At 35.3% G+C, this 24,818-nt stretch overlaps 1 non-coding gene across 1 annotated transcript; it reads right to left on the bottom strand.

The window, feature by feature from the left end:
* Positions 1-23,695: 23,695 nt before the first annotated feature.
* LOC139873870 (small nucleolar RNA R71) lies at positions 23,696-23,802 on the bottom strand. The gene has a single exon (XR_011767583.1). It is a non-coding gene; the product is annotated as a small nucleolar RNA R71 (small nucleolar RNA).
* Between the last annotated feature and the right edge of the window lie 1,016 nt (positions 23,803-24,818).

Below are 24,818 nucleotides of genomic sequence, written 5' to 3'. Positions count from 1 at the left end.
GATTAAATGACTTAAGGCCAACCAGAATGACTATCCAACATGCAGACAGATCAGTTAAGATTCCTCGGGGAATAGCTAAAGATGTTCTAGTCAGAGTGGATAAGTTCGCATTTCCCGTTGATTTTGTCATTATGGATATTGAGGAAGACACGAAGGTCCCACTCATTCTTGGCAGACCATTCCTAAATACTGCCAAGGCCGTAATTGACGTTCACGAGAAATCATTGAAGTTAAGGGTTGGAGGAGAAGAAATTACATTCAATGTTGATCGCCTCATGAATCATCCTAAGGAAGAGGATGTGAATCTCTCTGATTCTTTTCAAGAACTCGTCAACGAATACCTAGGAGAGACTATGGCTATTTGCAGTCAAGATCAAATTTCTAAGGATATGTTCTTTACACCTCCTGAAGGAAATCTTGATAACCATTCCGTCATAGATCTTAGTCAACACATATCTCCCCTCTCTGAAAGTAACTTTATTGGCAACACTATTCAAATAGCACCGCTAGGACAAGGCATTCCTTTACCTCTACTAAGGAGAAGACCGAATGAAGAGACAGATTTCATTCTTGTATATCAGGAACCCCAGTCAAGGGAAGACTGTGAGGAGTTTCCCGAACCTACCTTCAAAATTAAAGAAGACGTTTCTGAAGAGGAAGCATTAAGAAGGAAAATTTCCAGAAATGAAGAACAGATAGCATCAGTGACTGCTACTGAAGAATCAGAATTCCAGGAGAGATACGACTCGTTAGACCGTAAGGAGATAGCTAGAATGAAGCCATCTATCAAAGAACCTCCGAAATTGGAATTGAAGAAGTTACCTGACAATCTGGAGTATGCATTTTTAGAAGGAGAATCGCAACTACATGTGATCATATCAAAAGACCTCACGTCACAAGAGAAGGCGAAATTTATTCAAGTGCTGAAATCACATAAGAAGGCAATTGCTTGGAAGATCTCCGACATCAACGGGATCAGCCCCAACTATTGCACCCATAAGATCTTCATGGAAGACGATTTCAAGCCATCAGTTCAAAGGCAAAGAAGGGTCAACCCTATGATTCAAGAAGTCGTCAAGAAAGAAGTAATCAAACTTCTGGACACCGGTCTGATCTATCCAATCTCTGATTCACCATGGGTCAGTCCTGTTCAAGTGGTACCCAAAAAGGGAGGGACGACCGTAATTCAAAATGAGAATAATGAACTTATTCCAACTCGGGAAGTCACCGGTTGGAGGGTTTGCATAGACTATCGTAAACTAAATGATGTAACCCAGAAGGATCATTTTCCATTACCTTTCATTGATCAAATGTTGGAACGTCTATCAGGAAATGAGTACTACTGTTTCCTAGACGGTTTTTCCGGCTACTTTCAAATTCCTCTCGATCCAAAGGACCAAGAGAAAACAACCTTCACCTGTCCTTATGGAACATTTGCCTATCGACGTATGCCCTTTGTGTAGTGACCCTAACTTTTCCATGTTTATATACATATTAAATGAAATTGTTATTTACATGATTAAGTGTTTCCAACATGTTAAGCAATCAAACTTGTTAAGACTTGATTAATTGAAATAGGTTTCATATAGACAATTGACCACCCAAGTTGACCGGTGACTCACGAACGTTAAAACTTGTAAAAACTATACGATGACATATATATGGTTATATATATAGTTAACATGATTTTATTATAAGTATGTATCTCATTAGGTATTTTAACAATGAGTTATATACATAAAAATGAGACTACTAATTTAAGAAACTCGAAAACGATATATATAACGATTATCGTTATAACAACGTCTTACTAGGTACATATGAATCATATTAAGATATTGATACACTTGGTTAATTATGTTAAATGATAAGTAAATATATTATTAAGTGTATTAACAATGAAATACATAGGGTTGTAAAAATAAGACTACTAACTTAATGATTTCGAAACGAGACATATATGTAACGATTATCGTTGTAACGACATTTAACTGGATATATATCATACTAAGATATATTATATATCATAATATCATGATAATATAACAATTTAACATCTCATTTGTTATAATAAACAATGGGTTAACAACATTCAACAAGATCGTTAACCTAAAGGTTTCAAAACAACATTTACATGTAACGACTAACGATGACTTAACGACTCAGTTAAAATGTATATACATGTAGTGTTTTAATATGTATTCATACACTTTTGAAAGACTTCAAGACACTTATCAAAATACTTCTACTTAACAAAAATGCTTACAATTACATCCTCGTTCAGTTTCATCAACAATTCTACTCGTATGCACCCGTATTCGTACTCGTACAATACACAGCTTTTAGATGTATGTACTATTGGTATATACACTCCAATGATCAGCTCTTAGCAGCCCATGTGAGTCACGTAACACATGTGGGAACCATCATTTGGCAACTAGCATGAAATATCTCAAAAAATTACAAAAATATGAGTAATCATTCATGACTTATTTACATGAAAACAAAATTACATATCCTTTATATCTAATCCATACACCAACGACCAAAAACACCTACAAACACTTTCATTCTTCAATTTTCTTCATCTAATAAATCTCTCTCAAGTTCTATCTTCAAGTTCTAAGTGTTCTTCATAAATTCCAAAAGTTCTAGTTTCATAAAATCAAGAATACTTCCAAGATTGCAAGTTTACTTCCAAGTTTTCTAAATCCATTCCAAGTAATCATCCAAGATCAAGAAACCTTTGTTACTTACAGTAGGTTATCTTTCTAATACAAGGTAATAATCATATTCAAATTTTAATTCAATTTCTATAACTATAACAATCTTATTTCGAGTGGAAATCTTACTTGAAATTGTTTTCGTTTCATGATTCTGCTTCAAGAACTTTCAAGCCATCCAAGGATCCTTTGAAGCTAGATCTATTTTTCTCATTCCCAGTAGGTTTATCCAAGGAACTTGAGGTAGTAATGATGTTCATAACATCATTCGATTCATACATATAAAGCTATCTTATTCGAAGGTTTAAACTTGTAATCACTAGAACATAGTTTAGTTAATTCTAAACTTGTTCGCAAATAAAAGTTAATCCTTCTAACTTGACTTTTAAAATCAACTAAAAACATGTTCTATATCTATATGATATGCTAACTTAATGATTTAAAACCTGGAAACACGAAAAACACCGTAAAACCGGATTTACGCCGTCGTAGTAACACCGCGGGCTGTTTTGGGTTAGTTAATTAAAAACTATGATAAACTTTGATTTAAAAGTTGTTATTCTGGGAAAATGATTTTTATTATGAACATGAAACTATATCCAAAAATTATGGTTAAACTCAAAGTGGAAGTATGTTTTCTAAAATGGTCATCTAGACGTCGTTCTTTCAACTGAAATGACTACCTTTACAAAAATGACTTATAACTTATTTTTCCGACAATAAACCTATAATTTTTCTGTTTAGATTCATAAAATAGAGTTCAATATGAAACCATAGCAATTTGATTCACTCAAAACGGATTTAAAATGAAGAAGTTATGGGTAAAACAAGATTGGATAATTTTTCTCATTTTAGCTACGTGAAAATTGGTAACAAATCTATTCCAACCATAACTTAATCAACTTGTATTGTATATTATGTAATCTTGAGATACCATAGACACGTATACAATGTTTCGACCTATCATGTCGACACGTCTAAATATATTTCGGAACAACCATAGACACTCTATATGTGAATGTTGGAGTTAGCTATACAGGGTTGAGGTTGATTCCAAAATATATATAGTTTGAGTTGTGATCAATACTGAGATACGTATACACTGGGTCGTGGATTGATTCAAGATAATATTTATCGATTTATTTCTGTACATCTAACTGTGGACAACTAGTTGTAGGTTACTAACGAGGACAGCTGACTTAATAAACTTAAAACATCAAAATATATTAAAAGTGTTGTAAATATATTTTGAACATACTTTGATATATATGTATATATTGTTATAGGTTCGTGAATCAACCAGTGGCCAAGTCTTACTTCCCGACGAAGTAAAAATCTGTGAAAGTGAGTTATAGTCCCACTTTTAAAATCTAATATTTTTGGGATGAGAATACATGCAGGTTTTATAAATGATTTACAAAATAGACACAAGTACGTGAAACTACATTCTATGGTTGAATTATCGAAATCGAATATGCCCCTTTTTATTAAGTCTGGAAATCTAAGAATTAGGGAACAGACACCCTAATTGACGCGAATCCTAAAGATAGATCTATTGGGCCTAACAAACCCCATCTTAAGTACCGGATGCTTTAGTACTTCGAAATTTATATCATATCCGAAGGGTGTCCCGGAATGATGGGGATATTCTTATATATGCATCTTGTTAATGTCGGTTACCAGATGTTCACCATATGAATGATTTTTATCTCTATGTATGGGATGTGTATTGAAATATGAAATCTTGTGGTCTATTGTTACGATTTGATATATATAGGTTAAACATATAACTCACCAACATTTTTGTTGACGTTTAAAGCATGTTTATTCTCAGGTGAATACTAAGAGCTTCCGCTGTTGCATACTAAAATAAGGACAAGATTTGGAGTCCATGTTTGTATGATATTGTGTAAAAACTGCATTCAAGAAACTGATTTCGATGTAACATATTTGTATTGTAAACCATTATGTAATGGTCGTGTGTAAACAGGATATTTTAGATTATCATTATTTGATAATCTACGTAAAGCTTTTTAAACCTTTATTTATGAAATAAAGGTTATGGTTTGTTTTAAAAATGAATGCAGTCTTTGAAAAACGTCTCATATAGAGGTCAAAACCTAGCAACGAAATCAATTAATATGGAACGTTTTTAATCAATAAGAACGGGACATTTCAGTTGGTTTCCGAGCGTTGGTCTTAGAGAACCAGAAAATTTGCATTAGAACTATATATTATTAACATGTATATATTATGTGATATATTAATCTCTTAACATGTTTGATATTGTGTGATAGATGTCTACCTCTAGCACAAATCCCATTGACTCACCTAATAATAACGAAGAGTCGAATATATATTGGACTGATTCACAAGTTCCCGAAGAAGAACCGAAAGAAGAATCAGAACCGGAAAAGGAGGAACCGGAGGAGGAAATAGAACCGGTGGGGGAAATAATAAAACGGTTAAGCAAAAGAAAATCCTCAACCAACCGACCAAGGTTAAGTATGGTCAATGGTGTTTCCGCCAAGGAACCAAAATATTGGGAGGATTACCAATTCTCCGATGAATCAGATTCCGACGAGAATTCCGATGATGTTATAGAAATTACCCCAACTAAATTTAAAAAGGCAAAAGAAAATAATTCGGGAAAGGGCATAAAAATAGAGAAATCTAATTCCAACCCCGATGAACTTTATATGTATCGTCAACCCCCGAAGCCCTTAAGTTGTAACAATGACCCGGGAACCTCTAAACCACCAGGTTTTTCTAAATCGTTGTGGAAAACGACAGCTCATATTAGGGGAACATCATATATCCCTAGAAACTTGGGAAAATGAACCAAAACCGAAGAAGAAGAAACGAGTGAGTCGGAATAAGATAGTTGTATTCGTGTGGTGTAATATATGTAATATAGTGTGCTTATGCTTTATGATATATGTAAAAATTGCTTGTGTTAATAAGTATTTTTTTTATGAATCTAACTCTTGTCTATTTTACAGTATAAAAACACAAAATGGATAGACAACTCAATATTTTAAGAGACCTACCCGGAGACATGATTGATGAAATCTTGTCTAGAGTCGGTCAGAATTCTTCGGCACAACTATTTACGGCGAAATCAGTTTGTAAGACATTCGAAGAACGTACCAAGAATGTCTTGGTTTATAAGAGACTTTCGTTTGAAAGATGGGGGATATCACATTGGGAAACCCATAAGTTACGATGTGTTTACTTTGACGCATATATTGCGGGGAACCCAAATGCTATTTTACGCAACGGGTTAAGAAATTATTTTGACTCAATGTATCCGAATATAGGACTTCATGATTTAGAAAAAGCGGCTAACATGCAACATAAAGAAGCATGCTATGCTTACGGGTTAGTAATGTTCGCTTCTCACCAAAGTGAGAAAAAGAACATCGGGCTACAACTATTAAACAAAACATTCCCACAAGTGACGGAGTCGGTAATTGGGGTAAGAAATGAGGTTTTTAGGTTATTACGAGACTGTTGGTCATTACGTAACCCTCGTCCCTTTGACGACGTTACAACACGCTGTCTTATCAATGGCCATAATGGTTATGTTCCACAAGACCAAGGATGGGAAGTAGTCCTAGTAAAACTAGAATGCATGACTTGTTTCTGGACGTATGAATTACGTGTCTTTATTGCCTTTGCTGAACGACTTGTGTACTAGCTAGAATTATCTTCACAACTATCTTGTATCAAAGTTATTGTGTGCTATATTTCATGCTTTATGTAAAATAAGCGGTATTGTAAGTTTGTAAAATATTGTCTAAAAGTTTGAACGCGAAATATTATTATAATCAGTTTTTCATATAGAATTGTAGTAGTTGAATTGTATATTAGCTACTAAGTATGAACTTAACGGGTAGGTACTACCCGAATTTAAACTTATAAAACGCTAATATGAAGAAAAAGCTTTTATAAATGAGTTCATATTATGCTACGAAATACTATTAACTACTCTTAATATTCTGTATGATTAACTTGTTCCATTTGACTATTTTAAAGGAAATGGCACCGACTACTCGACACACCGTGAATATGAATGAAGAGGAATTCTGTACTTTTCTAGCTTCAAACATAGCCACAATACAGGCTGCGCTACATACCAATAATAACCTTGGATCTAGCAGTACAAGAAATCGTGTAGGATGCACCTACAAAGAATTCACTGCCTGCAAACCTTTGGAATTTGATGGAACCGAAGGACCGATCGGATTGAAACGGTGGACCGAGAAGGTCGAATCGGTGTTTTCCATAAGTAAGTGTACTGAAGAGGACAAAGTGAAGTACGCTACGCATACCTTCACAGGTTCTGCGTTAACATGGTGGAATACCTATCTAGAGCAAGTGGGACAAGATGATGCATACGCACTACCGTGGTCAGCATTCAAGCACTTGATGAACGAGAAGTACCGTCCCAGAACCGAGGTCAATAAGCTCAAGACAGAACTTAGAGGGTTATGAATCCAAGGATTTGATATTACCACGTACGAAAGACGATTCACAGAATTGTGCCTATTGTGTCCGGGAGCGTTCGAAGATGAGGAAGAGAAGATCGACGCGTTTGTGAAAGGATTACCGGAAAGAATCCAAGAAGATATAAGTTCACACGAGCCCGCCTCCATACAACAGGCATGTAGAATGGCTCACAAACTAGTGAACCAGATTGAGGAAAGAATTAAAGAACAGATGGCTGAAGAGGCCAATGTGAAGCAAGTCAAAAGAAAGTGGGAGGAAAACGGTGATAAGAATCACCAATACAACAACAACAGCAATTACAATAATAATCGCAACAATTATCCCAACAATCGCAACATCAATCGCAACTACAACAAATGGCCCAACAACAACAACAACAACAACAACAACAACAACAACAGCAACTACAATAATCATCCCAACAACAATAACAACCGCAACAATAACAACAATCAGAAGCAGCTATGCCAAAAGTGTGAAAAGTATCACTCAGGGTTCTGCACCAAATTTTGCAACAAGTGTAAAAGAAATGGTCATAGCGCGGCGAAGTGTGAGGTCTACGGACCAGGAGTTAACAGAACGAAAGGAGCAAATGGTGTCGGAACGAGTAATGGTGGAGCAAGTAGTGTCGGAGCAAGTTATGCCAATGTAGTTTGTTATAAATGTCAAAAACCGAGCCACATTATTAGAAATTGCCCGAACTAGGAGAACACGAATGGACAAGGCCGCGGAAGAGTTTTCAATATTAATGCGGCAGAGGCACAGGAAGACCCGGAGCTTGTTACGGGTACGTTTCTTATTGACAATAAATCTGCTTACGTTTTATTTGATTCGGGTGCGGATAGAAGCAATATGAGTAGAGATTTTTGTGCTAAATTAAGTTTTCCATTAACGCCGTTGGATAGTAAATTTTTACTCGAATTATCAAACGGTAAATTAATTTCAGCAGATAATATATGCCGGAATCGAGAAATTAAACTGGGTAGCGAAATATTTAAGATTGATTTGATACCAGTTGAGTTAGGGAGTTTTGATGTAATAGTTGGCATGGACTAGCTGAAGAAGGTGAAAGCAGAGATCGTATGTTATAAAAATGCAATTCGCATTGTACGAGAAGAAGGAGAACCCTTAATGGTGTACGGAGAAAAGGGCAACATGAAGCTACATCTTATTAGTAATTTGAAGGCACAAAAACTAATAAGAAAAGGTTGCTATGCTGTTCTAGCACACGTCGAGAAAGTACAAACTGAAGAAAAGAGCATCAATGATGTTCCCGTCGCAAAAGAATTTCCCGATGTATTTCCGAAAGAATTACCGGGACTACCTCCACATCGATCTGTTGAATTTCAAATAGATCTTGTACCAGGAGCTGCACCAATAGCTCGTGCTCCTTATAGACTCGCACCCAGCGAGATGAAAGAACTGCAAAGCCAACTGTAAGAACTATTAGAACGTGGTTTCATTCAACCAAGCACATCACCATGGGGAGCTCCTGTTTTGTTTGTCAAGAAGAAGGATGGTACATTTAGGTTGTGTATTGACTACAGAGAGTTGAACAAACTTACCATCAAAAACCGTTATCCACTGCCGAGAATTGACGACTTATTTGATCAACTACAAGGCTCATCGGTTTATTCGAAGATCGATTTACGTTCTGGATATCATCAAATGCGAGTAAAGGAGGATGATATTCCAAAAACTACTTTTAGGACGCGTTATGGTCATTACGAGTTTATGTTTATGCCGTTTGGATTGACTAATGCACCAGCTGTGTTCATGGACCTTATGAACCGAGTGTGTGGGCCATATCTTGACAAGTTTGTCATTATTTTCATCGATGACATACTTATTTACTCAAAGAATGATCAAGAGCACGAAGAACATTTGAGAAAAGTGCTAGAAGTATTGAGGAAAGAAAAACTGTATGCTAAGTTTTCAAAGTGTGCATTTTGGTTGGAAGAAGTTCAATTCCTCGGTCACATAGTGAACAAAGAAGGTATCCAGGTGGACCCGGCAAAGATCGAAACCGTTGAAAAGTGGGAAACCCCAAAAACTCCGAAGCATATACGTCAATTTTTAGGATTGGCTGGTTACTACAGAAGATTCATCCAAGATTTCTCCAAAATAGCAAAATCCTTGACTGCATTAACGCATAAAGGGAAGAAATTTGAATAGAAGGATGAACAAGAGAAGGCATTTTAATTATTGAAGAAAAAGCTAACTACGGCACCTATATTGTCATTGCCTGAAGGGAATGATGATTTTGTGATTTATTGTGACGCATCAAAGCAAGGTCTCGGTTGTGTATTAATGCAACGAACGAAGGTGATTGCTTATGCGTCTAGACAATTGAAGATTCACGAACAAAATTATACGACGCATGATTTGGAATTAGGAGCGGTTGTTTTTGCATTAAAGACTTGGAGGCACTACTTATATGGGGTCAAAAGTATTATATATACCGACCACAAAAGTCTTCAACACATATTTAATCAGAAACAACTGAATATAAGGCAGCGTAGATGGATTGAATTGTTGAATGATTACGACTTTGAGATTCGTTACCATCCAGGGAAGGCAAATGTGGTAGCCGACGCCTTAAGCAGAAAGGACAGAGAACCCATTCGAGTAAAATCTATGAATATAATGATTCACACTAACCTTACTACTCAAATAAAGGAGGCGCAACAAGGAGTTTTAAAAGAGGGAAATTTAAAGGATGAAATACCCAAAGGATCGGAGAAGCATCTTAATATTCGGGAAGACGGAACCCGGTATAGGGCTGAAAGAATTTGGATACCAAAATTTGGATATATGAGAGAAATGGTACTTAGAGAAGCTCATAAAACCAGATACTCAATACATCCTGGAACGGGGAAGATGTACAAGGATCTTAAGAAACATTTTTGGTGGCCAGGTATGAAAGAAGATATTTCTAAATATGTAGGAGAATGTTTGACGTGTTCTAAGGTCAAAGCTGAACATCAGAAACCATCAGGTCTACTACAACAACCTGAAATCCCGGAATGGAAATGGGAAAACTTTACCATGAACTTCATCACTAAATTGCCAAGTACTGCAAGTGGTTTTGATACTATTTGGGTAATAGTTGATCGTCTCACCAAATCAGCACACTTCCTGTCAATAAGAGAAGATGACAAGATGGAGAAGTTAGCACGACTGTATTTGAAGGAAGTCGTCTCCAGACATGGAATACCAATCTCTATTATCTCTGATAGGGATGGCAGATTTATTTCAAGATTCTGGCAGACATTACAGCAAGCATTAGGAACTCGTCTAGACATGAGTACTACCTATCATCCACAAACTGATGGGTAGAGCGAAAGGACGATACAAACGCTTGAAGACATGCTACGAGCATGTGTTATTGATTTCGGAAACAGTTGGGATCGACACCTACCGTTAGCAGAATTTTCCTACAACAACAGTTATCATTCTAGTATTGAGATGGCGTCGTTTGAGGCACTTTATGGTAGAAAGTGCAGGTCTCCGATTTTTTGGAATGAAGTGGGGGATAGACAGATTACGGGTCCGGAGATAATACAAGAAACTACCGAGAAAATCATCCAAATTCAACAAAGATTGAAAACCGTCCAGAGTCGACAAAAGAGCTACGCGGACAGTAAAAGAAAAGATAAAGAGTTTGAAATTGGAGAAATGGTCATGCTTAAGGTTTCACCTTGGAAAGGCGTTGTTCGATTTGGTAAACGGGGGAAACTAAATCCAAGGTACATTGGACCATTCAAGATTATAGATCGTGTCGGACCAGTAGCTTACCAACTGGAGCTACCTCAACAACTCGCGGCTGTACATAACACTTTCCACGTCTCAAATTTGAAGAAATGTTTTGCTAAAGAAGATCTCACAATTCCGTTGGGCGAAATCCAAATCAATGAAAAACTTCAATTCATTGAAGAACCCGTCGAAATAATGGATCGTGAGGTTAAGAGACTTAAACAAAACAAGATACCGATTGTTAAGGTTCGATGGAATGCTTGTAGAGGACCCGAGTTCACCTGGGAGCGTGAAGATCAGATGAAGAAGAAATACCCGCATTTATTTCCAGAAGATACGTCAACACCTCCAACTGCTTAAAATTTCGGGACGAAATTTATTTAACGGGTAGGTACTGTAGTGACCCTAACTTTTCCATGTTTATATATATATTAAATGAAATTGTTATTTACATGATTAAGTGTTTCCAACATGTTAAGCAATCAAACTTGTTAAGACTTGATTAAGCAATCAAAGTTGACCGGTGATTCACGAACGTTAAAACTTGTAAAAACTATACGATGACATATATATGGTTATATATATAGTTAACATGATTTTATTATAAGTATGTATCTCATTAGGTATTTTAACAATGAGTTATATACATAAAAATGAGACTACTAATTTAAGAAATTCGAAAACGATATATATAACGATTATCGTTATAACAACGTCTTACTAGGTACATATGAATCATATTAAGATATTGATACACTTGGTTAATTATGTTAAATGATAAGTAAATATATCATTAAGTGTATTAACAATGAAATACATAGGGTTGTAAAAATAAGACTACTAACTTAATGATTTCGAAACGAGACATATATGTAACGATTATCGTTGTAACGACATTTAACTGGATATATATCATACTAAGATATATTATATATCATAATATCATGATAATATAACAATTTAACATCTCATTTGTTATAATAAACAATGGGTTAACAACATTCAAAAAGATCGTTAACCTAAAGGTTTCAAAACAACATTTACATGTAACGACTAACGATGACTTAACGACTCAGTTAAAATGTATATACAGGTAGTGTTTTAATATGTATTCATACACTTTTGAAAGACTTCAAGACACTTATCAAAATACTTCTACTTAACAAAAATGCTTACAATTACATCCTCGTTCAGTTTCATCAACAATTCTACTCGTATGCACCCGTATTCGTACTCGTACAATACACAGCTTTTAGATGTATGTACTATTGGTATATACACTCCAATGATCAGCTCTTAGAAGCCCATGTGAGTCACCTAACACATGTGGGAACCATCATTTGGCAACTAGCATGAAATATCTCATAAAATTACAAAAATATGAGTAATCATTCATGACTTATTTACATGAAAACAAAATTACATATCCTTTATATCTAATCCATACACCAACGACCAAAAACACCTACAAACACTTTCATTCTTCAATTTTCTTCATCTAATTGATCTCTCTCAAGTTCTATCTTCAAGTTCTAAGTGTTCTTCATAAATTCCAAAAGTTCTAGTTTCATAAAATCAAGAATACTTCCAAGATTGCAAGTTTACTTCCAAGTTTTCTAAATCCATTCCAAGTAATCATCCAAGATCAAGAAACCTTTGTTACTTACAGTAGGTTATCTTTCTAATACAAGGTAATAATCATATTCAAACTTTAATTCAATTTCTATAACTATAACAATCTTATTTCGAGTGGAAATCTTACTGGAAATTGTTTTCGTTTCATGATTCTGCTTCAAGAACTTTCAAGCCATCCAAGAATCCTTTGAAGCTAGATCTATTTTTCTCATTTCCAGTAGGTTTATCCAAGGAACTTGAGGTAGTAATGATGTTCATAACATCATTCGATTCATACATATAAAGCTATCTTATTCGAAGGTTTAAACTTGTAATCACTAGAACATAGTTTAGTTAATTCTAAACTTGTTCTCAAATAAAAGTTAATCCTTCTAAATTGACTTTTAAAATCAACTAAACACATGTTCTATATCTATATGATATGCTAACTTAATGATTTAAAACCTGGAAACACGAAAAACACCGTAAAACCGGATTTACGCCGTCGTAGTAACACCGCGGGCTGTTTTGGGTTAGTTAATTAAAAACTATGATAAACTTTAATTTAAAAGTTGTTATTCTGGGAAAATGATTTTTATTATGAACATAAAACTATATCCAAAAATTATGGTTAAACTCAAAGTGGAAGTATGTTTTCTAAAATGGTCATCTAGACGTCGTTCTTTCGACTGAAATGACTACCTTTACAAAAACGACTTATAACTTATTTTTACGACTATAAACCTATACTTTTTCTGTTTATATTGATAAAATAGAGTTCAATATGAAACCATAGCAATTTGATTCACTCAAAATGGATTTAAAATGAAGAAGTTATGGGTAAAACAAGATTGGATAATTTTTCTCATTTTAGCTACGTGAAAATTGGTAACAAATCTATTCCAACCATAACTTAATCAACTTGTATTGTATATTATGTAATCTTGAGATACCATAGACACGTATACAATGTTTCGACCTATCATGTCGACACATCTAAATATATTTCGGAACAACCATAGACACTCTATATGTGAATGTTGGAGTTAGCTATACAGGGTTGAGGTTGATTCCAAAATATATATAGTTTGAGTTGTGATCAATACTGAGATACGTATACACTGGGTCGTGGATTGATTCAAGATAATATTTATCGATTTATTTATGTACATCTAACTGTAGACAACTAGTTGTAGGTTACTAACGAGGACAGCTGACTTAATAAACTTAAAACATCAAAATATATTAAAAGTGTTGTAAATATATTTTGAACATACTTTGATATATATGTATATATTGTTATAGGTTCGTGAATCAACCAGTGGCCAAGTCTTACTTCCCGACGAAGTAAAAATCTGTGAAAGTGAGTTATAGTCCCACTTTTAAAATCTAATATTTTTGGGATGAGAATACATGCAGGTTTTATAAATGATTTACAAAATAGACACAAGTACGTGAAACTACATTCTATGATTGAATTATCGAAATCGAATATGCCCCTTTTTATTAAGTCTGGTAATCTAAGAATTAGGGAACAGACACCCTAATTGACGCGAATCCTAAAGATAGATCTATTGGGCCTAACAAACCCCATCTAAAGTACCGGATGCTTTAGTACTTCGAAATTTATATCATATCCGAAGGGTGTCCCGGAATGATGGGGATATTCTTATATATGCATCTTGTTAATGTCGGTTACCAGGTGTTCACCATATGAATGATTTTTATCTCTATGTATGGGATGTGTATTGAAATATGAAATCTTGTGGTCTATTGTTAAGATTTGATATATATAGGTTAAACCTATAACTCACCAACATTTTTGTTGACGTTTAAAGCATGTTTATTCTCAGGTGAATACTAAGAGCTTCCGCTATTGCATACTAAAATAAGGACATGATTTGGAGTCCATGTTTGTATAATATTGTGTAAAAACTGCATTCAAGAAACTGATTTCGATGTAACATATTTGTATTGTAAACCATTATGTAATGGTCGTGTGTAAACAGGATATTTTAGATTATCATTTTTTGATAATCTACGTAAAGCTTTTTAAACCTTTATTTATGAAATAAAGGTTATGGTTTGTTTTAAAAATGAATGCAGTCTTTGAAAAACGTCTCATATAGAGGTCAAAACCTAGCAACGAAATCAATTAATATGGAACGTTTTTAATCAATAAGAACGGGACATTTCACTTTGGGTTATGCAATGCACCCGCGACATTTCAGCGATGCATGGTAGCAATATTCCACGACATGATTGAGCGTTGTATAGAATTCTTCATGGATGACTTCTCAATCTTTGGTAGTACCTTTGATTCTTGCCTATCAAACCTTGACAAAATGCTCACTCGGTGTGAAGAGTTAAATTTAGTTCTTAATTGGGAAAAATGTCACTTCATGGTAAAAGAAGGGATAGTTTTAGGACATAACATCTCTAAAGCAGGAATAGAAGTTGATAAGGCTAAGATTGAGACCATCATTAAATTTCCAGAACCCACCATGGTAAGAGCAATAAGGAGTTTCCTAGGACACGCCGGTTTCTACCGACGTTTCATTAAGGACTTTTCAAAGGTCACATGACCTCTCACTCATCTCTTAGGAAAGGAAGTCCCGTTTGTCTTCAATGAAGAATGTCGAAAAGCATTCAACTATCTGAAAGAGCAGCTAACACATGATTTCAAAGGGTAGACTCCAGTCAGGAGCTATCATGATCGGTGCATGTGTTAGCTATTCACTAAGAATTTCGTTCCTATCTTATCCTGTCCAAAACTACGGTCTATACAGATCATTCAGCCCTCAAATATCTATTCACTAAGCAAGATGCGAAGCCAAGACTCCTACAATGGATCTTACTCCTTCAAGAATTCAACATCGAGATTGAAGATAAGAAAGGAGCAGAGAACATTGCAGCAGATCATCTTAGTCGTTTGGAGAACCCAACGATGGAAAAACTTGCAGAACAAGATATCAGAGATAAATTTCCGGAAGAACAGCTTATGAGTTTAGGACAAACTCACATAGGATCACAGTTTACTGACACTCCTTGGTATGCTGACATGGCCAACTACCTAGTTGCTGGAGTAGTACAAAAGGGTATGAGTACCTCCCGAAGAAGGAAGTTCTTCAGGGATGCCAAGTGCTGCTACTAGGAAGATCCTTACCTGTTTAGAATTTGCCCTGATCAAATAATCAGGAGGTGCATAGATGAAAAGCAAGCAGCAGGGATTCTTCACCAATGTCACCATGGACCAACTGGAGGTCATGATGGAGCAAATTTAACCGCAAGAAAAGTCTACGAATCAGGATTTTACTGGCCATCTATATTTCGAGATGCGCAAGAGCTTGTAAAGCGTTGCGACGCATGCCAAAGACAAGGCAATATCTCTATGAAGAACGAGATGCCTAGGACTAATATATAAGCTTGCAAAATCTTCGATATATGGGGATTAGACTTCATGGGCCCATTCCCAAAGTCTAACGGGAAAGAATATGTCCTCGTAGCAGTATATTACGTCTCCAGATGGGTCGAAGCTCAAGCATTTCCAACTAATGATTCGTCACAAATTTCCTAAAGAGACTATTCTGCAGATTTGGAGCTCCCCGTGCGATAATAAGTGATAGAGGCACATAATTCTGTAACACTCAGTTTATGAAGGTGATGCAACAATACGGAGTTACCCACAAGATGTCTACTGCCTATTATCCGCAGACCAACGGACAAGCAGAGGTCACGAACAGAGCACTCAAAAGAATCTTAGAACGCACTGTCGACCATCATGGAAATAAATGGGCCGAGAAGCTAGAAGATGCTCTGTGGGAAATCCGGACTGCTTACAAGATTCCTCTAGGAACTACACCCTACCGAATGATCTATGGAAAAGCTTGTCTCCTTCCGCTAGAACTCGAATACAAAGCTCTCTGGGCGCTGAAGCATATGAAACGTCATACATCTATAAGGAACGAACGAAACTTACGCATGATGCAAAATTAATCCCTACAAAGTTCGCCCCTGGAGATAAAGTTCTTCTCGTCAATTCTCGGTTCAAGAAGTTCGCAGGAAAATTTAGATCAAGATGGAGTGGCCCATATAAAATTGTACACGCTTTTCCACACGGAGCCGTAGAATTGGAGGGACCTACTGGTAATTTCAAATTCAATGGCCACCGGTTAAAAGCCTATTTAGAAGACCATGATAAGGAGGAGCACCTCTTCTCCTTTGATCCATTCTGAAGATCTGACAAGGAAAAGTCGAGCTGTAACGACTTGATAAACAAAGCGCTCTTGGGAGGCACCCCTTGCTTATCCTTTTTCATTTTATTTTCTTTTTAAATTATTTTCAGTTTTAAGATATTATTTCTGTACTAACAACTAAGAGCCATACTTGCGCTTAGTGCTTACAAGTTTGTTGAATGTGTTTAGGCGCAATGCCAAGTTCAGGAGCATCAGCTTACATTCCCGTTCGCAGGAGAAGGACTCCTGTAGTTTACTCATCCGGAAGCAGTGCTGATCAAAACAGGCCATCAACAGGGAAATTAGGCCCAAGGAGATTAGTATTAGAGAGCATTAAGGAAGACATCGACACAGCACTGCCATCTCCTCCCGTCCGACGATCTAGACATCTAGCCAGGAGACCGGTTGAGCATACACAGTTGCCAGATACACATGAGCCACAGATGGTGATCCATTATGGAGCTACTTTGAGTGACCCTGATGTTGCATGGGCACTACTCAGAGATCAGCAAAGCCTTTACAAAGCACTGAGAGCATACCTCTGGCGTGAGGGGATGCCACGTACTCTGGGCCCATCTTCATATAGGCTAGCACGACGTGTTCAGCCAACACGACAGTCTATGCCCAGGCATTCCACACTAGTTTCAGTTCACTCTGTCGCCATGCCTGCACACGCTACTCCTACTCCCATCGTGCCGCCTACCCCTGTTACGGAGCCAGTTCCAGTTGCTGAATTGCCAGAGGGTTGTCATTTGGTCACTATTCCTATTTCAGTGGAGCCGCCAATGGCCCAGGCATTTGAGATCACTGGGAGCATGCCTGACGAGGAGCTTTTCCTAGACTTATCCCACCTGGAGATACCGACAGACTTATGTCTAGAGTCTTTACTAGGCCCTGAGATGGATATAGGGCAGCCTTTCGAGCACATGCCGAACCTGGAGAATGACGTCCTCAGATACTTTGCAGAGCCGACACACATTGACCAGGATAGTATCCCATAGACTACTTTATCTTTATTTTATGTTCTAGTTTTTATCTTTTTGAAGCATTGTATAAAAAGTTATATATAGTGGAAATGCTGCGTTTCTCTTGTTGTTCTTCATGCAGAAATATTATAAAGACACTGGTATGTAGGAGATGGACCGTAGGAAGGCCCAGCACTAGGAAAGTAACGCGACCATAGGGAAGTAATCCTTCCTCAAACCTATTTCAATTATAACGCACTAAAATCTCTAAGTGTGGGGTAACCCCCGCAACCAACTTAGAATTTTAGAAGTCATGTCCTTAATTTATATAACATAAATATTATTTCTAGAGAACATTAGGGACAATGTTCTTCTAAGTGTGGGGTAATGGGTAAAGTTTTTAAGGTCGAAAGTTTTAAAGTCAAGTAACCATAAAACGCCAGGTTTTGAAAAATTATTTTGTCCAAAAGTAATTAAGCAATGGATATTGGGTAATTTTAAAAAATTCTTACTTGGTTTTTGCCCAAAAAGATCTAATAAAATTGCTAGAAATCGGTTTTCGGAACATTTGTTAGAACGGAACGATTAAGCTAAAACTAATGTTTTGTGTCAAAAGATTTCTTTTAAGAAAATATGATAAAGGATACGCATGATCAAGCACGACCCCTACTCTAAAAAGTGAGGAATCTTAGACCCAAAGTATCTGTATGACCCATCAAATCTACAGTACTTTGTTATTTCAATTGATGAGCGTGCTGGTGTACGGTTCAAGTTCGAACTTGGTTCAGTCATACGTTTCAAGGCCAATAGTTAGTGAGCGCCATACGTGGTGCAGGTGTGATACTCTTTCTGAAATCATTCTGAATAGAGAAGAAAAAAGCCATCCGTTTCCGTTTCCACTCCACGTATTTCAACCCGACCAACTCACATAAAGAGTTGATGAATCAAAAATATTCACCCCAAATTCACTCCTAAAATACACCATTCACATTTCATTCCCCTTTCCATTCACCAAAGATCCAGAGATCAATGAAGAGATAGATCGATCAAATTCGCTTCAAAAGCACTAGTCGAAAGATTCCGAACCCCTTATTGTTTTTGATAGGTCAAAGACCTATTTTGAATGGATTATCACTTCCTCTCTGGGCACCAGGAACGAAAGACAAAAGTTATGAAGAAAGGGTATGCCGGAAAAAAAAAAAGTCTCTAAGAGCAAAGTCTCTAATAAGGCAAAAAGAAACCCAAGGAGATGCCCTGAAGAAGAATGCTGGAAAAGCAAAAGAAAATTCTAAACAAAGTCTTAGCAAAATCCGCCTCTTTCGAAGAAAACCTTTACAGAATTCTCAGCCATTATCTATCCAAAATGGATACTCTGAAGAATCAAAGTCTATCAATTCTCTCAAAATATCTGGATACCTTTCACCAAAACTCATAAATTTCCAACCAAACCCTATAACCCGTATTCCTCTTGAAAGAATGCTTAGGAAGAAGATCATTGCCGTCCTTACTTAACCGGTGGAGATATCGATACTTTACCAAGCCTATGATGCGAACTATTACACGACTGGCTTCTGAGCGACAATACAACTGAATAGGACACCCTAAACACTTGAGTGATATGAGTGATCCATCAGTGAGGAGCCTGATCATGTATACTCTACATCTGAGAGTTGGAAAGTACGCCTGATAATGCTAAAAACGAACATATATTTCATAGCATTATCCCTCAAGAAAGACAAGCTTTTAGTTGCAACTGTTCTATTTACAAGTGATATTCGTTTAAATAATAAAAGGTGAAGATAAAAGACAGATTCGACGAATTGAAGACGCAAACGACCAAAAAGCTCAAAAGTACAAAGTACAATCAAAGAGGTTCCAATTATTGATAAGAAACGTCTCAGAATTACAAGAGTACAAGATTCAAAACGCAAAGTACAAGATATTAAATTGTACGCAAAGATGTTCGAAAATCCGGAACCGGAACCAGAGTCAACTCTCAACGCTCGACGCAACGGACTAAAAATTACAAGTCAACGGAGTACAAGAATATAATATAATATATATAATTAAATTTAATTATATATATTATATTATATAATAAATAAATAAGCAGCCCACGTTTTTAAAGACTTTTGAGCCTCCCCAGCTGGCCATGCGATCGCATGGCCTTGAAGGGCAAAGCCCATGCGATCGCATGAGCCTCTTTTCCAGCCCACATGCCTATAAAAATTGAGCTTTGGTGCATCATTATATATCCATCCATCCAACTCTCAACGTATATATATATATATATATATATATATATATATATATATATATATATATATATATATTTTTATTTTTATTTTAATTTTAATTCTAATAATAAGGGTATGTTAGCGCATATTGTAAGGGTGTAAGTCGAAATTCTGTCCGTGTAACGCTACGCTATTTTTAATCATTGTAAGTTATGTTCAACCTTTTTAATTTAATGTCTCGTAGCTAAATTATTATTATGCTTATTTAAGCCGAAGTAATCGTGATGTTGGGCAAAATACTAAAATTAGGTAATTGGGCTTTGTACCATAATTGGGGTTTGGACAAAAGAACGACACTTGTGGAAATTAGACTATGGGCTATTAATGGGCTTTATATTTGTTTAACTAAATGATAGTTTGTTAATTTTAATATAAATATTTACAATTGGACGTACCTATAAATAACCATATACACTCGATCGGACACGATGGGCGAGATATTTATATGTACGAATAATCATTCATTTAACCGGACACGGGAATGGATTAATAGTCACTAGAATTATTAAAACAGGGGTGAAATTATGTACAAGGACACTTGGCATAATTGATAACAAAGTATTAAAACCTTAGGTTACACGCAGTCGATATCCTGGTGTAATTATTAAACAAAGTATTAAGACCTTGTTACAGTTTAAGTCTCCAATTAGTTGGAATATTTGACTTCGGGTATAAGGATAATTTGAAGAGGACACTCGCACTTTATATTTATGACTGATGGACTGTTATAGACAAAAACCAGACGGACATATTAAATAATCCAGGACAAATGACAATTAACCCATGGGCATAAAACTAAAATCAACACGTCAAACATCATGATTACGGAAGTTTAAATAATATTAATACCTTTATTTTAATATTTAATTGCACTTCTAATTATCGCACTTTTATTTATTGTCATTGTATTTAATTGCACTTCTAATTATCGCACTTTTTAATTATCACAATTTTATTTTATCGCACTTTTATTTATCACAATTTCATTATCTTTATTTACTTTACGTTTTAAATTAAGTCTTTTATTTATTTAATATTTTACATTAGGTTTTAACTGCGACTAAAGTTTTTAAAATCGACAAACCGGTCATTAAACGGTAAAAACCCCCTTTTATAATAATAATATTACTTATATATATTTGTATTTTTATAAATTAAAACTAATATAGCGTTAAGCTTTGTTTAAAAGATTTTCCCGGTGGAACGAACCGGACTTACTAAAAACTACACTACTGTACGATTAGGTACACTGCCTATAAGTGTTATAGCAAGGTTTAGGTATATCCATTCTATAAATAAATAAATATCTTGTGTAAAATTGTATCATATTTAATAGTATTTCGTTATAAAAATAAAGCTATTTCATATACACGTCGCATAACATCAAGTATTTTTGGCGCCGCTGCCGGGGAAATCAATTTCTGCTAAAACGTCGGAAGCACAACACTATATATAAAAAAAAAGATTTTTATTTTTCGTTACTTTTATAAAAAATACGCTTTTGTAAAAATACATTTTAAATATTCTAAAATATAAAAAGAAAAACAAAAAAAAATATAAATATTTTTAAGAGGTTGTTAAATTTATAAGTTCTATAAAAGTTTCTTTATCTTTATTTTATAAAAATATAAATTTTATTTAATTTATATATATATATATATATTATATAATTATATAAAACAGCAAAACAGAAAAAAAAATTAAAAACTCTCACAGCCTGGTACTGTAGCAGCCCAGACCGTGGCCCAAAATCCTGGCTCATGCGATCGCATGAGTCCGAAGGCAATTTCTCATGCGATCGCATGAGGGTGTCTGACAGGCCATAGGAAGCCCTAAAACTGCATTAATTACGGGTAATTATTATTATTATTTAATTAAAAACCCTAATTAGGTTTTGTTATTTAATTAATTTAGTTTAGTTTTAATTAATTTATATATTTAGTTTAATTAGTTTAAATGATTTAAAAAATTAATAGTTTTATAAAATAAAAAATATAAAAATAATATTTTTATAAAAATTGTACTTTTTACAACTTTTAGTATATTTTTATATTTTGTACTCTTTTTATTTGTTTTTAGCGTAATCTTTGTATTTTTTCATTCGTATTTAGTTTTAAGTGTAGTTTTTTTTTTTTTTTTTTTTTGCCATAGTTATTTTTATTTCTAGATTTTTAGGCTTTGCCGTAAAATTCCTTAAGTGCTTTTTCTTTAGACTAAGATTTAGGTGCTTTAGAATTTTGCGACGCCGTTTTTAGTTTTTAGTTCCTTTTTAAGTTATTGCCATTTAGGATATAGTTTTACTTGTAAGCTTTAATATTTTTAGACGCAACTTTTAATTCTTAGTTTTTAGTTCCTTTTTAAGTTTCAACGCGCTACTTTCTTATTTTTATTTTTTTTCGACGCCTTTTACCTATGTATCAATTATCACTCTAATTAGTAATCTCAATTTGCAATTTTAATTTTAAGTTAGTGATAATAATAAGGTTGGGTTAGTCGAGTGTTTTAAAGTTTTATAAGTCACTCTTTTTCTTTCTTATTTCTCCAATTTTAATACCGACGCGCTCTTTTTCTTTCTTATTTCTCGCCATTCTAGTTTTTAGGACATAGAATTTTCTACTTCTTCTCTAAATTTCTTTAAATTACGAAAAATTATTTTAAGCGGTTAAATTGATAGACATCAAAATTTTCTGGTTCGTAGTAATAGATGGATTTGTACGTGGACAGGGTTATTGGAGCCAAACAGTACTCAATTATATTGAGACAAAACGAATCCTGCCCCTCTGCTGCATCTTTTGGCTATTCGAAACGTGGGCAAAATCAGAAAAGTCTATTAATTGGATAACTTATATAATTTTTCTTTCTTTTTAAAAAATTAATAGGATATTCAGTGAATGCACCGAGCAAAACGTTCACCACCTTTTGTACGTTCACCACCTGTAACTCGATCAAGACATCTAGCAAATATTGTCGCCGTTGATTTTTCTTTAGAATCGTCATCCAGTCGACCAAGTACTCCAATTCAGATTTCCGATAATCCATTTTTTGAACCCGACCTGACAATTGAGAATCCGGAGAATATTCAGGGACGATTCATAGATCCTGAATCACTAATCTTTCCTCCGGAACCACCAATCATTCAAACAGAGATTGTTGAGGAACGAACCATTAAATCAGAATCCTCTAGTGATTCAGATTCAACAAATTCAATCATGAAAAATCTGGAACCTTTAAGTATGGAAGACCGAATGAGAGCTAAACGCACTGGCCAAGGTCACGCAATTACTCAACCAGACATTAATGCACCAGATTATGAAATCAAAGGACAAATCCTATACATGGTGACTAATCAATGCCAATTTAGTGGTGCGCCGAAGGAAGATCCAAATGAACATCTTCGTACCTTTAATAGGATCTGTACTTTATTTAAAATCCGAGAAGTTGAAGATGAACAGATATATCTCATGTTATTTCCCTGGACTTTAAAGGGAGAAGCCAAAGATTGGTTGGAATCATTACCTGAAGGGGCGATTGATACATGGGATGTTTTAGTTGAAAAATTTCTTAAACAATTCTTTCCGGTATCTAAAGCCGTAAGACTTCAAGGAGAAATTGTTACATTCACACAAAAGCCAAATGAAACTCTATATGAGGCATGGAAGAGATTTGGAAAGTTATTAAGAGGATGTCCGCAACATGGTTTAGACACTTGTCAAATAGTACAAATATTCTACCAAGGATGCGACATCACTATAAGGAAAGACATAGATATAGCAGCTGGTGGTTCCATTATGAAGAAAACAGAAACTGATGCTTACAAAATTATTGATAACACTGCTTCCCACTCACATGAGTGGCACCAAGAAAAAGATATCGTTAGATCATCTAAAGCAGCTAGAGCCGATTCTAGCCATGACTTAGATTCCATTTCTGCAAAGATAGATGCTGTCGCGAGACGAATGGAAAAAATGACTAAAGATATCCACTCAATACGAATTAGTTGTGAGCAGTGTGGAGGACCACATTTAACAAAAGATTGTCTCAGTATTGAACTGACAATGGAACAAAGAGAGAATATTTCATACATAAACCAAAGGCCTGGAAATAATTATCAGAATAATTATCAACCGCCAAGACCGATTTACAATCAAAACCAGAATTATAATCGCAATGTTCCATACAACAACCAACAAGGTCCTAGTAGTCAACAAATATCCAATAATACTTACAATCAGCAAAGACCTAATTTTCAAAACAAACCACCACAAACCGATGATAAAAAGCCGAATTTAGAAGATATGATGTCGAAGTTAGTTGAATCTCAAACACAGTTTTTCACATCTCAGAAACAAACAAATGAACAAAATGCTCAAGCATTTAGAAATCAACAAGCTTCTATTCAAAATCTGGAAAAAGAAGTAAGTAACCTAGCAAGGTTAATAGGTGAAAGAAAATCGGGAAGTCTCCCTAGTGATACAAATGCTAACCCCCGGAATGAAACAGCTAAAGCCATTACCACAAGAAGTGGTATTACACTTAAACCACCTGAAATACCTGTAATTTCTGAGGAAGCTATTCCTACTCCACAAGAACCACAATCTGATGAAGATAAGGAAACAGAACCGGTAGTTGAAAAGGTTAATGAAGATAACACAGTTAAAGCTAAACCTTATGTTAAACCATACCAACCACCACTTCCTTACCCGAGTAAAATGAAAA

The sequence above is a fragment of the Rutidosis leptorrhynchoides genome, chromosome 10 (assembly GCF_046630445.1).
Source record: "Rutidosis leptorrhynchoides isolate AG116_Rl617_1_P2 chromosome 10, CSIRO_AGI_Rlap_v1, whole genome shotgun sequence".
Classification (NCBI taxonomy): Eukaryota; Viridiplantae; Streptophyta; class Magnoliopsida; order Asterales; family Asteraceae; genus Rutidosis; species Rutidosis leptorrhynchoides.
This window is presented reverse-complemented; position numbering and strand designations above follow the sequence as displayed.